General features: G+C 40.2%; 1 protein-coding gene across 2 annotated transcripts in view; it reads right to left on the bottom strand.

Moving 5' to 3' along the window:
• Positions 1-18,054, bottom strand: part of fam49bb (family with sequence similarity 49 member Bb) — a 51,236-nt gene that overhangs the window by 15,371 nt on the left and 17,811 nt on the right. For both annotated transcript variants that reach the window (XM_066646801.1, XM_066646802.1), the window contains exon 2: positions 17,929-18,013. The gene's annotated coding sequence lies outside the window, so the exon portion shown is untranslated. The remainder of the gene's footprint in view (positions 1-17,928; positions 18,014-18,054) is intronic.

Here is an 18,054-nt window from a genome sequence, read left to right as displayed (position 1 = left end):
AGTAAAATATTTAAGTGAAAAATCTGTTAAACCGTTGGGCCCTGCTGGGTTCTGACAAATACTCTAATCTCTACTGTGTGTGAGAGAAAGAGATAGTGTGAAAATGGGAGAGTGTCACATGAGAGAATGATTAAAGAGCATCAGACTAAAAGATAAGTGGTTTTAACAAAATTAAGTAGTGTGTCCTTTTGTGTGTCCTCTTCAAATTTGTGTGTCTCTTCTGTTTTCTTTCTTGGTATTCTACAGTCACCCAGAGGTGCCAGGGCCCAGCTGTGCCAACTAGCACCCTCCCTTCTGTGCCCCTCTCCAGACAGGCTGCGGTTTTCCTGCACAAGGTTCTCCTACCAGATGTCACTACACTGCCACCCCAAACCACAAACCCCCCCCCAACACACACACACACACATACACACACACACACAGTGGCTTACGGGAATCCTGCACTTTGGTGCCTCATGCCAACAGTGCGTGTCTGCTTAAGGCTTGAGCTCAGTTCCCTGTAGAGGGGCCTTCAGGCTTTATAGTATGCGCTCAAACTCTTTTTAAAAAACATCTCCATTCGGAAGAATCTTGGGGAAAGGGAATGAGGGTTTTATTGAAGCACTTTAACTAAAGACTAATTCACGTATCACACTTCAAGGCACTGAGAACCCGTGTGGTTTCAATTTAGCTCATTTAGCCAGATGACCTGCAGCTGACGGTGGCAGACCTGACACAGAAGACCCTTTTCAAATGTGACTAATGTCAATGTCTTACAGCACAATGCTCCTGCCAGAGCGAAGAGGTATCACTCACTTCACCGCTTGACTTAAATGTTCCCTTTCTGGTGAACTGGCAATGAGCCACTGGATATAAGTTTCTTAATCTCTCTGCAGTATGGCACAATACTGACTGACACATACGCTCCACATATGCACATAATATGCAATGTTAAATAAAGACTTTCAAATGAACCTCTATAAACTAACAGCAAAAGAAAAATCCTTTTAAATCCTTCTTATGGTGATGTAGGTTTTTGTGACAGCAGCCATAACCGCTTCACATATTTTACACACAGCACAGGGGCCTGGAGTGATTCATCATATTTAAAGTAGTTTTACTGGACTAGTAGCACAGGACATAGGTAAAGCTTATGTACACTTTATTATTGCTCAGTAAGGCTGTGCAATATCGTATCGTTTGTGATAATATCACAACTGAATTTACTCCAAAAAACAGTGTAGTTTAACTTCTGAGTGTTTGAAATTGTTATATTAGTAGTAAAATAAATCTTTAATATCAATATAACATTTATTTTGTGGCAATAGTGTGTTGTTGAAATAACAAAAGTATTTTTCAGTGTTTTGTCATATAGCCAAGAATATCTTTATGGTCAAAATACCTTTAAATATCGTGATATTATTTTATAGCCATATCGCCCACCCCTAATGTTCAGTCAAGTCTTACAGTATTTTCTGTCCCTTTTTAATGTTTTGACAAATTAAGGGCTTAAATCTTGACACCATATCAAAATAATCATTGAATTTCCTATTTTGTCAGTTAATACTTAGAAAGTAGGGGCACCTGGGAGAGCACACCCTTCCCAGGCTGTGCACTACCCTGTCCCATCGTCGCTGGTACAACCTGTGGGCTGCTGAAAACAGGTTTGCAGAAACCTCTGGACGTTCACACACACTTAACACTTTATCTTTGACAGGGGATCACCTCTTTTTTCTGCATGAGGTTGGTGAGAGTGTGATGGGGGAAAAGCCACAACTGGTGTATAACCTTCCACCTGGCAGACAGGAAGATAGCATCAGAGAGACACAGACACACTCATGAGACATAACACTCACAACCTGTGCCTGTTCCCACACTGAGAGTGGGGTTATTATATCATCTATTTCTGCCTTATGTCTCTCAGTCTGCACATCAAGCAGCTCACAGATTTATTCTGAAATCTTACATAAGATACGGCAAACAGAGTGTAACTGACAGGCCACTGTCTCTGCTATACCACTTTAACTGAAGTTCTGTTTCAAACCCAAATATAGCCAAATATATCATTTATTTCATCCTGATTAGTGTAACTATGGGTCTGGATTAGTGGCTAGGATGTATGTTGATATTATTAACTGCCTTAATAAATGGATTATGTAACAGTTGATCTCAAAATAGTATTAAACAGTATTGGTTCACCTCCCTCCTCGGGGAGTGACGGGGCTCAACGCTGCGATATTACTGCCTCAAACTACCCCCTTTAACGTATCCTCAGTGCTACTCTCCTGTCACCTGGAACTGGCCTGTCTTCTTTTGGAAGCAGTAAGGCTTTGACAGCAGGACGACAGGTAGCTAGCTATATCTCAAATTCGCATTTCCCCATTTCACGCCAAAAGTTCTGGCACCAATTTTGCATGTTGCCTCGTCTAAAAGGCCTGGCTCTCTTTTCACTTGGTTGAAAGCCAAAATGCTCCCAAAACTGGCAAAGTTGCATTTGGTTCTACAGCTAGGTTGCTGCCACTGTGTCCGTTTTATAAAACAAAAGACTGACACTAAGCTGTTCAGCTGCTTAAGCTGTTTTTATTTTTATTTTTTTTACAATATTTACAGTATAATCGTGTCGCGGTTAGTCAAACAGCTCTACAGTACACACTAAATTTCTCACAGTCACCAAGGAGGGGCTTGAACCCACAACCCCAGGTTCCCAGAGCTGTATGACAGTGACACTAACTGAACTTGTGAAATTTTCACACAACATGAAGTACAGCTGCTGTGTTCAATAGATGCAGTAAACTAAAAACCGACCAAAAATTCAGATACATGTGGCGAGTAACTTCTCATTGTCCTGCTTTACTGTGTCTTAAGAGTCTTAAATCACGTGAGATTGCCTTCTGCATCAGCATCTACAATACAGAAGAGAACTGACAATAACTGGAACTGGTTCCTGACTCATACTGGGAGAAAGGGGAAAGATAAAAAGCAGTATAGACAGCAGGTGGTATCGATTATTTAGCATTGTAAATGTGTGTGCATGACTGGGAACCACTTAGAAGTCATTAGAAGCCATGGAAAAAAAGTTCCAGAGAAGCAAATTAGTGGGTGAAAATTCACTTTTAACAGAGCAGAAGGGCATAGACACCAGACAGCAGTGTGCCCCCTTTAATACACTGCTTCCTCACTTCAGTGATTTAAATAAGCATTTAATTCCACTCTCTCTACCCGGCTCCTCAGCTGCTCAACTCCAGCTGTAATTAGACAGATCTCCTACGTTCATAATGAAGTGGAGGGCTTTGCCTCTCAAAAGGCGAACGGAAGGAGGCAAGGAAAAGGGTCATTTTAGGCCATTACAGCAGCACATTACCCATGATTCCTGTGCCTCAAGCTGGTAGAGAAAAGCACGAGACATACATAAGGGGGTGGGCAGACTGAATGATGTAGGTCATGTACCTTAGTACCATCTTGAATATGAGCACTAGTGTGTGTGTGTGTGTGACTGCCTTATGTAATCATTGCTCGCTCTGGCTTGCTCACATACATAACCTGATTCATAATAAATTTAAGGAAAAAGGCATATGGCGGATAAATGTGATGTCCTCAAATCTTAGACAATTATGTTATAAAAATACACTGTGCCTAAAATACACACACACTAATATATATGTATGGGTTGTACAAGCCTTATTCATCATCACACCTGACACACCCCAGATTGTATTTGGCCACTTTGTCAGTCCATATCCATAAATGCAAGTGGCCTGTATCTGTTTTTAATGCAAAAAGCTCTGTCTCTGAAACAGCACACATACACACATTTATGAACGTTGCCTCCTTTAAAAATAAAATAATAATAATAATAATAATAATAATAATAATAATAAATAAATCACAATGAGAAAACTCATTCTTCTAAAACTGGAAAAAACATTTCCTTGTGAGGACAACAAACAGCTCAATGACTGTACATTATTAGGACGAGAAGGAAAAACAATCCCATTGCTGCGCTAAGTGATTGGCTGAATCCAAAATATCTCTCAACACCCTATGTAGCGCACACTGTAGGTCATAAAATAAGCTTCTGCACTCAAGCAGTGCATTGTATGTTGAATTCGAAGCTTCACATCTTCCAGTTTCATCCTAATCATGTTGTTTGGGTCACTTCAGGCTAGCAATGTGAAGGTAGTGGATTATTAAAACACTTCCCAAAGGTACTGATTGGTACTCCTTCATTCCAAAACAGGTATGTCCACTGCCGAAGACTAATACTGGGCTCATGTCTGCATCAGACTATCACATCCTTTGAAGACCTGTGTCAGTAATTGACACACATTAATATAGCTGATCGTCCTAACAGAAGGATTAATAAACTAACAGATATCGAATGTCTCTAAAGAGCTAAATTGTAGTAAGACCTCTTATGATGACGGAAATAAATGACTGCTGATAGGAAAAATTATGAGGCTGACAAAAAGAGGAAGACTACAGAATATTGGTGAATGTGTGTCCCTGTCCCTAGCAATGTCCAGATTCACATCAAGACAAGCTGCTGACAAGAGGGACATCAAACCTCAGACAAGCAAAGGAACCTAAAATGACACATTACAGAATTCTGTGCCACACTGCCAGATCCATGAACAGAGCCAGTTATCCAACAGAGTAACCAACAGAGACAGCTATGTTTTTCATCCACACTGCGCAGAGAGAGAGAGAGAGAGAGAGAGAGAGAGAGAGAGAGAGAAAGAGAGAGAGCTGAAGAACAGCAAAAAAAAGCTTGTGGTAGGGAGCAAACCGGGAGTCAAGATCGGGAAAAGTGAAAGCTGAGGTCAGAGATGTCTCAGTACTGAGCTACAAAAAGACATAAAATTCCACAATGGTTATGTGGATTTTTGAACTAAAAATAATGCTGCAATTTACATCCCCTCATAAATCTTGCATCCTCATATTAAAGACCACATCACATCCACTCGCTACTCCATCAGAGAGCAGTGAAGAGCCTACATCTTATGTTTTGATCTTATGTGGGTACTGTTGGCCTTGTAACATACCACTACACATAACACAAGCTTCAGAGAAAAGCATGACTTAAACACTAAGCTCAAGGTCATTTTACCCATAATTCTGTTTTTCAAAGTTGAAAATGAACTCAGCCGATTAACTCTTCTTAAGCAGGCTGTTTTCATGCTGTAGGGTACGAGGTGAAAAATACTTTAAGGTCAGTGACATTAGGCTACGTGAAAACAAACACAGCTCCAGGGTCCTGGGGGTTGTGGGTTTGAATCCTGCTCCAGGTGACTCTCTGTGAGTTTGGTGTGTTCTCCCTCTGTCCGTGTGGGGTTCCTCCGGGTGCTCTGTTTTCCTCCCACAGTCCAAAAACACACGTTGGTTGGTGGATTGGCGACTTAGAAGTGTCCACAGGTGTGAGTGTGTGAGTGCATGTGCGAGTGTCTGTCCCCTCCAGGGTGCATTCCCGCCTTGCGCCCAGTGATTCTGGGTAGGCTCTGGACCCACTGCGACCATGGACTGGATAAGCGCTTACAGACAAACTAATGAATGAACTAAAATCTAAAATCTGCAGTTTTGAACTCATAAATCAACGCTTTAACTTGCATATCATCGCTGTCCAAAAAAGAATGTCTTCAAAAGAATTATTTTACAGAAGAAGGGGAGGAGGGGGGAAGAAAAAAAACAACATAGCTTTCAATGGAAATCAAGATAGAAAATTTAGTAGAATTCTAAGAATAATTTTGGAGCATTTCTATTGGTCAAATTTGTTATGAAATTTTCACACAACGTGAAGGACAGCTGCTACAGGACTTTTATCAATCAAAATTAAAATCTGAAAGAGCACCACAATCTAGCTTGGAAAAATCACTGAATATATATATATATATATATATATATATATATATATATATATATATATATATATATATACACACACACACACATACATACACACACACACACTGGCTTAGTTTAATCTGAAAACCACTGAATGAATATATATATATATATATATATTCATTCATTCAGTGGTTTTCAGATTTTTCAGATTAAACTAAGCTAGTATTTATTATTTAATAAAATAAATGCAGAAATTAAATAACAGAGATAAAAAAAAAATACAGTTTTTAGATTATTAAATAGCATGACATTTATTAGTTGACAGGAGTCTCTTCATTTTAAGTATTGTATCCAATAGTACCCAAGTACTGTATCCAAATGGTGCTTGTTTTGGATGCTGTTAGAGCACTGCATGAGTGAATGAGGGAGTGAGTGAGTGAGTATGAGAGTTACAAGCCAGTCCCTAGAGGTGCTTTGTATCTATTCATTCATTATCTGTAACCGCTTATCCAGTTCAGGGTCAAGGTGGGTCCAGAGCCTAATCATTGGGCGCAAGGCAGGAATACACCCTGGAGGGGGCGCCAGTCCTTCACAGGGCAACACACACACTCACACCTATGGACACTTTTGAGTCACCAATCCACCTACCAACGTGTGTTTTTGGACTGTGGGAGGAAACCGGAGCACCCGGAGGAAACCAACGCGGACACAGGGAGCTTTGTATCTAAAAATGCTAAAATGCTCATCCCTAGTTTCCAAAGATTCTGGCTCGTGTGAGTAAAAGGTTTCTAGTAGACATACGCATGAGATTTCAGACTGAGAGGTTATGGTCAGGAAGAAATCCGGCCCCGCTCATATATCCCACTCTGGTGCCTACCCAGAATCACAGGGCATAGGACCCTCACACATTCGCACCTGTGGACACTTTTTGAATAGCCAATCCACCTACCAGGATGTGTTTTTAGGTTGGGGGAAGAAACCGGATCACCCAGAGAAAACCCACACAGACACGGGGAGAACACACCATATGTCCACACAGACATATATAAAATCCAATAACCTCCAATAACCTGGAGGACCACAACCGCAGGACCATAGAGCTGTGTGACCGCAACACTTCTTGTTGCACCACCATGCCTCTGGGAGGAATGCCAAAGAAGACTAAATGAAATGCTATATATAAAAGGCAGTTCACAAAGTTTTTAGACTGAGGATGGCCTGACAAACTATTCCAGATCGCAAGTGTGTGGGAAGGTGACTGAGACTATGCTGTAGTTCATCACTTGTCCCAGAGCTGGAGCTGTGTTTTATCTGGAGTGCTGTAATTAGCCTGTGTGAATGTTTGGAGTGTTAGTATTTTACAGTATGACTCTCTACACTACTCTATTGAAGAGAGCTCCTGTACTACCCACAGCACTCTGCCGCCTCCAGAGAAGAAGCGCAGATTTGAGTCAAAGCTAAGTGGTGGCAGCGCTGTGCCAGCTTCTGCCCAGCTTGCCTACCCACAATCCCCACACACCAGCTCGCTCATTCTGCAACAAGGTCATGCCAAGTAGAGCTGCCCTACAAACACCGGCCCAAACACCAACGCAACGCTTCCCCTTCCTGTTACACAAAGATAGCAAACGACTACAGATGAGCTTGTCCAAGTAAAAAAGGATTTTAATGTGTGTTGTAATACTTGGTCTGTGTACTAAAAGTATTATACGGTTGTAGAGTTTTCAGACAGCTTTTTTTAAGCAGACATAAGACCATTAAAGATTTATGGGCATGGCTTGTTACGATAAGCCTACTGCTGGTGTTAGGGGTGTGGTGGGATGGTGAGGTGTGAGGGAGAAACAGAGTGAGGCACTGAGTTTATACCAATACTGGAATTGTCAGTGAAACTGAATAAGATTGATCTCATGACGTATTATGGTGTTATTCCAGTTTACATGAAAATATAGAACTGTAAACAAACAAAAATAACTAGTATGTATCTGACTCTTCTTTTTCCCTATTATAATACTACTAATTATGCTGATGAAGACTAATACATGTGATGAGTTAGAAGCCCACAGAATGTGGGGGTGTAGAAAAAGAAAACAGTGCTTGGCTCAAGTGATCACAATTGGAAAGCATTAAAGTGCCTTACACAGAAGTTGAAGCTGGTAGATTAAGACACTGAGATGATTACATTGCTGAGCAAGGGCATTAGAGGTGTGGTTGTGTGGTCAATGGTGATGCATGGTGACAGCAGGCTGGTTTTTTGGTGGTCTCGGTGGGGCGTTTAGGGCTTTCTCTGCGTGAACTCTGCCGACCGAGAGGCTCCTGAAGTGGGCTGTTTGTGCTCAGCTACCCCCTACTGTGAGATTGCGTGCTGGAGCTCGGGTTAGGGTTAAGCAATGGCAGGACGGCGGCAGAGGCAGGATGGATTGGGGGGAGGAGGGGAGGGGGAGTGCTGGAGAATCGTCTGAGGCCACGGGGCAACTTACGAACTCGCTCCTGCTCTCTGATTGGTTGAGGCTGAGCTCTCCTACATTCCGCTGTATCCATGGTGCCCAAAAAAGCTGGTGCGGTTCACACCGAGCCGAGAACCAACGAGAGCCAATGAGAGCTCTGTTTTTTGGGAGGGAGGGGAGGGAGGTGGTGAGGATTTGGGGAAGGGGGGATGGGGCGGGAGCTGGTTCAGTAGTACGACTTAAAAGCCTGAGCGTGAATACATGAATGGTGATGAGGTAATGCACCAAAAAACTCCCGACTTAACACAACAGTGGGGTGAGGAGACGGATCCCAGAGTTTGGAATATCCCGCATTCCAGCTCGATTAGGAGATTAGCCGCTACTGAGGCTAACTACATGAACTGACCTACTTACCTAAATCAGTGCAAGAAGCCCAAGGAAAAAACAGCAGACAGCCCAAGATGAAAAGGTTGGCGTCTAATCGTCTTAAATCAGTAAAGCGAAACGAGAGCTTTTGTTGTGGATAAAACATTATATAGGTTACTATATGACCCTTATAGTAGTGTTAGTAGTAAACACCCTCATACCCTACTACGCTTATGAAATATCAACATGCTGATATCCATCTAGGAACAGCCTCACTGCTTCCCTAAATAAAGCAGGGGAAAAAAAAAAAAAACAACAACATGAGGGAAATGGGAGCAGCGTTTCAATGCAGCACTGCAGCATGGGAGTCCATGTGCCACTCCAATACTACGCCTGCTCTACGGCGCCAGAAAGTGGGAGGGAGAAGTGGGAAGAAGAGGGGGGGGACGACACGCTCTTTCTCTTCCCTCCCTCTTTCTCAGTCACATGGGCACAGGCGTGGAGCAGCTCAGTTCCTCCCTGGAGCATGGCAGATGATGGAGGGGGATGGCGAGAGAAAGAGCAATAAATGTGTCTTTAAATTAATTCAATGATAGAGTCTCATCATGAAAAATGCACAAATGGGAAAGATGGATGTATTTTATAAAGGCAAGCAATAATGCTGATATTTCATGCTGAGTAATAGAACAAGAGCGTGTCCTAATCCCTTTCCTGAGGCACGAGTAATTCTCTTTTTCCTGCCGCAATACACCTAACTGAGCTCAGGAAGGCATTGCTAATGTGCAGATGATTTGAGCCTGTCCTAGAGCAGGAGAAACACCAAACACACAGAACGTGGTCCTCTGAAAAAAGGGCGGGGTCTTGGACCAGCTCACTTGAATGATGTAGTAGGTTCGATTTCCTGAAAAAAATATTTGCTTAAACTGTCACTGATAAACGAAAGGAAGAGCAATAACAGGTTGGGACCCTCAGAGCCTTCTAAGCTACTAGAGAAAGCCTAAGAATCCATGTGAAATAAATGTGTATCACAATTACATGTACAAATAAGTTTAAAAGAGTTTTTGTGTACCGTGCAACTGGCATTCGGTATTCAACATTCTACATTCACGATCGCATATATCATAATCACCATTTTTAATTCATCTTAACCAAAACTCACATGTACTTTTGGATACAATATTATCCCCATGAACAAAACAGTTTGATGCACAAGCTTTTGCAGTGCCCTTTCCCTGGATGAATCTCAATGAATGCAGGGACAAATACATTTTTCTTCAACTTCATTTTTAGGTTATTTTTCGTTAATGAAAATGGCAATTATCATATTTAAAACTACTGTATACAACTTACCACAAAATAAAAAAAAAGCAGAAAAATGTTTGAATTTTATAAAATTACACCAAAAATGCTTTAAAACTTATCTATACACCTAATATTAGTAATATTTAATGAAGTGATCAGTCTTGTTGTATATAAAGTAGGTACTGATTCACTGTTGCCATCTACTATTTACTCAAAGTCACTATAAAAAATGCATCAAGGTCAAATATAGGTCCATTACAGAATATATTTCATTCATGGACCAAACTGAAGGCCAAGCACTTAAAGTTCAAATGACTGACCTGTAGATAGGTAGATTTTAGGCCAGTCTGCAGTGAAAGAAAGCACTGACTTTGAGGATGGTCTACTTCATTGCAAATGCCCTCTGACTGTTCAATCGGGCCAGTACTGGACAGATCTGGACTCTAGTCATCACTGTTAAACCTCTCTCTCCAGGTTGGGAATCTGTATTATTTAATGGGTCAAATTCAAAAGGCTCTACTTCTATTGCATAAGTCTGTTAAATTTCTGTTTGTCTGGTAAACGCCTGAGCGACCTAAAGCACTGAGGTCACTGAGCCTTGCGCCACAAGTGGGCAGGCACTATGTTTGTTTACCAGCGTGCAGTCAGTCCACAGCTCCATTACTCAGTCTAGCAACCTGCGTAAAGCATTCTGCTGCACTCTATATTAGACTTTTTTGGCCAAGTAAAGGAAAACATGCCAGAGACTAAAATACGTCATGAGACTGCAAAAGAGGCTGTGAGGAAAAGCGAGATGTTATTCTGTGATTTTATATTATATATCTAGCACAATTAAATATATGTATAGTTGTATGCAAAGGTTTGGGTACCCCCAGTCAGTGACAGTGACAAACTCCTCAGGGGACATGCTTCTGCGCATTTTAACACAAAAAAGCATTTGACTGTATCACCTCTCTGTATCAGTGAGGGGGTAAGGGGGTGTGTGTTTGTGAGTGTGCATGGCTCTATATGCTGTGTCAGTCTGCAGTAGCATCCTCAGCATCAGCAGCGGCGCGGCAGGCAGTTTCAAACTTGACCTAGATTTGCTGGGGTGTGCCGCCACATCGTATTAGCCAAGTGGCGCATGCCCCAGTTGGACCCCAGACCCCATGACACTCGCCCAATCAGACAGGCAGAAAATGGGGGGACGACCCCTCAATCCTGACACGCACCACACCCATGAACCGCATGACCCCACCCAGCTGGGAATATGTCTATATTAAAAAAGGGCAGGGGAGTGATGATGTGGGGAGGGGCTTTGTGTGTTTGTTTGTGTTTTATAACCCCTCCCACATGAGCCAGAATGAGCGTTTCAACGGGGAAATCAAACGAAAAATAGCACGTGCAATCAGAAAAATCAGAAGACAAGTGCATATAATTTTTGGTGCCAACTGTCAGTGGAAAAAGATTAAAGATAAAAATGCAACAATTTCCCAATTTGATTAAGTATTGGTTCAATATTTAATTCCTTCTGACTGTATTTATATGAGAATGAAATGGGAAGTGAATCATTCTCCATTTCAGAGCAGTGCTGTGGAGATGAGTGGGTGGCGTATGTGGTGATCTAATAGGCAGGGTTCAGAGTGGGATTTTGGGTAAGCTCTTCTACAATGGGACCTCTTAGTTCACACTGTACCTCTACCAGTCAAAGCATGAAACCATGGCAACCAGATATCACAACCAAAAAACAGGGCACCTTTTTTTCTGATGCACCGAACAGGAATTTTAAGCCAAGCCTGTACGAGCACTTCAAAGTGTGTTTAACTAACAAACACACGTCGCTTCTATTCTATCTTCGCTTCCTATGCATTTCAAAACTGATCCCCGTAAGCTTTATAAACACTCTAGCTTCGGGAGACTATGTGCTGGTACGGGAAAAAAAGAGAAAGCATAGCCACAAAAGACTTATGAAAATTGTGACGGGACTTTTCTGTTCTCTGAAGTGAAGCGCTTCTGAAACTGACAGTGCGTGAATGTTCATGTGACAGTGCAATCTCACTGTAATCTCCTGCTGTAAAACAATGAGGAAAAAACTGTAGAGTGAAAGAAGGAGTGAGAGAAGTGAAAGGGATCAGCAACGGTGGCACTCCTCTCTTACTGCACAGATCAGGTCAATGCTGAGGAGGAGTTGGTGCAGGACCAGCATAGAGGGGTCAACCTCTGCATACAGATTAAAGAAGGGCTGTGGTGCTCACTGACACACACACACTTTTTTCTTTTAACCTTGTCAGGACATGGGTTCATCAATATGCACCACTGTCATTCCTAAATAAATAAATAAATGAATAACCTCTCAATATCAGGACAGGTATCTTTACAGCGCCAAAAAATAATGCTCACAACTTTATAAATATTAAAACCCAATTCACAAACTCTGAATCTCTCACTTCCCTGGACTCATGACCGTATGTTCCTAAAAGAAATTATGCCCTAATGAAAAACAAAAGAAAAAAAAAACAAAACAAAATTATAGTGGAAAAGTGTATGTGAAGCTTAATTTGCATTAATTTGACTACACTGTATAATAAACCAGAAATAAATTGCTTTCTTATAACAACAACATATACTATTTTTGGTAGTATATATATAAGAGAGAGAGAGAGAGAGAGAGAGAGAGAGAGAGAGAGAGAAAGAGAGAGATCCATAGAGAATAAGCCCACCAGGGAGATCTCCTGTATCCTCCTTGTCCCACTGACCTTTTGACCAAGACTGAGTCAGTGGCCACACAGCTTTTATATATAATTATCTTTACATTAACAGAGCTTTGCCTTTCTTTTGGAATCTGCACTATATGATGGTGGAATCTCTCCTGGAGTTCATGCTTCTGCGCTAAGGGTGGGGCACTGTCAGAGGGGGTTTTGGTGCTGTATTTGGCACGCAGAGGATTTGCACTAAGAGGATCGGGAAGCACTTCTAATGCACCAAGCGCCCTCTGGTGACCAACTGACTCACACAAACACACCGAAGTGCCACTCCCTGTGCTCGGCAGGCTCTTCAAGCACTTTCAGTTTTAGAGGTCAAGAGGATAACGCAGTTATTGAGAGCATCGCCCTTAATTTGATATTTTGAACCTATTTTACTGCAGTAATACTCTACTGTACTCCTTAGAGACTAGTGAACTGAACTGAATTAAATAAAGCATTCCACTCCTCAGACTTGCTCATTACACCCACTGCAATAAATTCAAGAAATGAAAGTGGACAACATGGAGGAATCATAGTTTTGACCACTAGATTCTTTGGCTGGGTGGTCCCAGAGGTCAGCGCAAATGTATGTTTGTCTACCCATGCTAGGCACTGCAGGGAGGTTTAGAAAACTATTGCGCAGATATACAGTTTGCGTGAAGTAAATGAGTAGACTGTAAACAGTATGACACAGACTAAATGAAAGGGGAACAAACCCACTTAATGTTTAAATAATCCTTCCCCTCCCTTCAGGCTACACATCCACATGTGCCACTGCGACCAGTTCCATGAGTCACAAAGTCCATTTAAATTGACCTCATACTTTAGAGATACCTCATACAACCACATTAAATATACTACAGACGGTATATTCCACATTCAGATACACATCTCTGTATATTCCAAGCACAATGCCCTAAATCCTAATCCTGGTTTATTTAAAATGTGTGAATAATAAAGCACACTATTAACCCAGGCTGTGCTAGACATCCTGTATAAATTTAGCTCTGTATGTTGCACCCATTGCAGACATCGATGTATATTCCCCATCTATGGCACCATCAATTATTTATACATTATTTGGTGTGACATTTTTTTGTTGCAAAACTCCAATATAAAGAGTAAGCCAAGAACAGTAACAGAGTTTGATACTACAACAAAAAAGACAAACTACCTATTAAAACCCCTCATTACAGAATGAGCACATAGAGTATATTTCCCATTATGTAACGCCCATGTGTTAAGTGTACCTGGCATCCACTCTGAATATATGACATAAACAAGATTAAAATTAAATTAACTTAAAGGACATCAGTGCATTCTCTAACTCTATGATCATTAATTAAGGATCAGAAACCATTCATCTCTGAACAAACATATGAATCACATTATTTGGTCGATGGCGCCCCCTGTTGTCCAAATCTCAGATCATGGAGATTTTCTGTTTTCTTCAAAACCGCAATCCCATACAATCTCTGATATCACTGAAATAACTACACAGTGTGACTACACCAGTTATATTTCCAGGAATTTACGAACACACCTTCTAATAGCTGAATATAGGTCAAAATGCCCAATTCCAAGCATGGACTAGAAGTGTAATAAAGACTCCTAAGCACTGAGGTGTGGAGCAGTGGAGCTGCATTCTCTAAACTGACAGAGCAGCATTTAACAACTATGAGGTTAACTGGAGTGGTGATGCAAGTCCATAACATGGCATCAGGAAGACTCTTGAATGCAATCAAATTTTACAGCAATGTCCCAGCCTCTAGCATCAACCATTTTCAGAGGAGAGCTTGCAAAAAAAATAAATAAATAAATAAAATTATGGAATCACATTTCATATTAATATCTGTGATTTTGTTGGAAACACTGCAGGAAATGTACGCAGATTAACTATTTAGACTATTCCCTCATGCTGATGAAATTCCAGAGAAATTGGGACTTGAGAAAAAGGGGGCAAAGTATTTTTAAAAATAAATAAACAAATAAAAGCTCCAGAATTAGAAGTAAATATGAATTGTGCTGTAAAACAAAGCAGACCGATTCAGAAAAGATGGAAATCAGTTAGGCTCTTTATTACCACAGAATCACATTACAGAGCGTTAGCTTAAAGCTTTTATCTACTTAGATCATTTAGACAAAGAAAAATGTCAAGAAGCATAACATACTGGGTCTCAGAATAGCAAGCAGGGAGGAGCTTGAAATCATGTTCAGTTTTAATGATGTATCTGAACAGACAACTACAACTGTTTTATAATTCCACCCCCTGGATCATTAAAATGACATCTTCATTTATTAAAATCATATTTGCCTGGTCTATGTTTTTCCTGTAGTTCTATGTGAGTGTAAATAAATTTAATAAATAAACAAACCAACCAACCAACCAATCAATCAAGATTAAAAACTGGGGAAGAAGACAACAGCCTGTAACAAAATGGAAGCAGATGACTCAAAAGGAAGCCTGAACATTAAAGCAGAAGGCTGGATATTCTGGAAAAACTTTATTCATATATCTCCAGGAGAAGGAACTGGCAGTTAATCATATTTTGTGCTCGACATTCCATGACATACAATATAGTCACCACCAGAAGAGGGCAGCACTTCCATTTTTAAATATACAAGATTATAAACATGAAATATTGCTATGGAGGGGTGATTAACTTTGGTCTAATGTCACAAGACCCTGGCTAATCTTCACTAATCCAAATGAGCATGTCTCCAACCTGCAGTTTACAAACCACTAGGAGCTGGTAGTATGCCAGGGGCATAATGAGAATCATTTTTGAAATTCATAAACATGTTGCACAGTGAGTTTAAATAAAGAATGCAAGTACATATATTAGTCATCCATTCTCACCAAGCACTAAATGCTACAGTTCTAATATGTCCAGTGTGTCCAGAACAGTTTTAAATAGCAAAAACCTCACTGTTTAAACAATTCAGCTATCTCCCCATTACCTCATTATCAACCACTTGTTTTTAACAGTGAGTGAGTGAGTTGCTGGCCAATCCTAGAAGGTTCCTTGAATCAAAAAATGTATGTTTTAAAAAGATCTAGCTTTAAGTGAATGAAGCTTTCACTTATGACTAGCGCCTAAAATAGAGCGCTACGCTCGAACCACTCAAACACTACAAGCTCGCATGTAAAAATACACAGCAAACCACATGAGATCACACAGTGGCCCTTCGTCATCACAGCTGCCTATGTTCATATCTAAAATAACTGCACAGATTTCACCAACGGTTTTGATATGTGTCAATTTCTATTGTGGTGCATCTGTACAATCAAACTCGGTGTGATATGAGGGAACGTAAGTCTGAGAATGGTTGTTTAAAACCTGCATTAAATAAAATAACAATAATACAATTTTTTGCACATGGCAATCCAGTACAAAATGGATGTAATTATTAAAGAATTGGCTGTTGCCATTGGTTCACAAGCTTCTGAAATACATTTTTTATTGGCTCGCTAATGACACAACTGCATTAATTAGGGCGAGCTGCATGTAAATTATATCAAAGTGAGGCACTGGCAGGTTGGCATGTGATTTTTCACAATAAACCAGATTCATCAAATCCACTCTAATATCTGTTTCCATGATTGATTTGTTACAGGATTCATTCCTTTACATCAAACCTAAAACTTTATTTAATTAATTAATTTATTTTTTATTTCAGTTTAAAGATTGTTTCAACCCGGACTTTTTTGTGAATGACGGCAGGAAATGAGAGCTGAACTATACATTAACAAGAGACTGGATTTCAAAAGATTAGTCACAAGAAGACGGGATCAAAAGCATGATCTGACAAAAGCAGCAAACACCCAGTCCAGAGGTTGTGAAACGATCTTACAACACCAAATAAAATCGCGACAGTTTCCAAACAGCTACTTACTTTTGCGATATTAGAGTGCATTTAAAAAGAAAAAGGAGAACACTGTTCTCTAATGTGCAATACGTATTTAAACTGCGTACGAAGATAAGACCTTGCTTTTTAAAATGTGGGAAGAAAATATAAAGGCATTAAGATCAAAGAGAGAGCCAACAGCTCATACAAGATCATTCAAACAAAACTTGTACTCTATGAATCACCCAAACCATTTTGAAGAAGAAGTGTCTACAAAGTAAAAAGAGAAAAGACAATGCTATAACTTAAGGATACAGTATAATGACTTAACATCTTTATTTTTTATCGCCTATTCTCACATTGTGATGTAATCAAAACATTCTGCAAGAGGTGTCAACATGACTCCACAATTAAGAAGTGTCAGTTTGAAACATGTGCCTCCAAGTAGATGCTGATGAGGGCAAAACAAACGATTGTTTAAACAGACATCAAACACGTCTAAGCATGCATTTTGGAAAGTTTGATTATGAGGGCTACGTAAACACGGCAGCAGCTTGTTTGTAGCTACAATTTTAAGAATGGATAATGAATAATGACACAAAAAATAAACACAATGTTTATAAACAATTAGGTTCTATCTGATAGGAACATACAATAGTAAACAAAGTTATACTGAGCCTGCTGTTCACAGAGGTAAATAAAAATGTTGACAGTCTTCTACAATATTTGACCTCTCGGTTACAATATGGCCAGTACAGGAACAGGAAGCAGCAGTGGCCACATTACTCAAGTCCACTTCATGCTGCACAAGAACCCTTCACTTCCGTGCCAGAACGCATCTCAGGATGCACATCCACGCAAGTGCAGGATGGAAAAAAAATGCAAGGCAAGCCGTTTTGCTTTCTTAGTGCACAATAACAATAATGGGAAAGCAGAGAAAGAATAAGGTATATGTAAGGACCAAAGGGGGGAAAAATACTGTTTCAGGACTGAATGTCATGTACGTAATGAATACAATTATGTGTGTCTCTATTTGCAAACTTTTACATTAAATTCATAACAAAAATGGTAAACGGTATTATATTTAAAACGTACAACCAAGTTGTTTAGTGAAAACACTGGAAAATTTCCTTTGTGCTTTTGTTAGTTTAAATAACACTTCAAAGGAATTTACAAAAATAATAAATAAATAAAAATCACAGATTGTTTTTTTTCTTATTTGCATTTTACATAATGTCCCAGCTTTATTTTATTTAAGAGTTTTGACTTTCCATTTAAGTTTAAAACACACATGTAGGCTCACAGATATCTCTAGACTTGTCAATCTCTGTGATTAACATATAAAGCAATGTTGGAATCAGTGAAATTCCAAAAGAAGAGTGCAATCTTACAGATTACCAGGTCTGTTTCAGATTGGAGATTCTTACCAGCAGGCTAGAAGAAGAAGGTGAGAAGAAGGCGGCCGACCCAGGCACTCGGCCGAGGTTGTGGTCTTGCAACAGTGCTTGCACTCTGAAAGAGAGAAAGACAAAGACAAACAATAACTGATATTA

Source organism: Hoplias malabaricus, chromosome 1, assembly GCF_029633855.1.
Source record: "Hoplias malabaricus isolate fHopMal1 chromosome 1, fHopMal1.hap1, whole genome shotgun sequence".
Classification (NCBI taxonomy): domain Eukaryota; kingdom Metazoa; phylum Chordata; class Actinopteri; order Characiformes; family Erythrinidae; genus Hoplias; species Hoplias malabaricus.
Note: the sequence above shows the minus strand (reverse complement) of the source record. Positions and strands in the feature narration are given on the sequence as shown.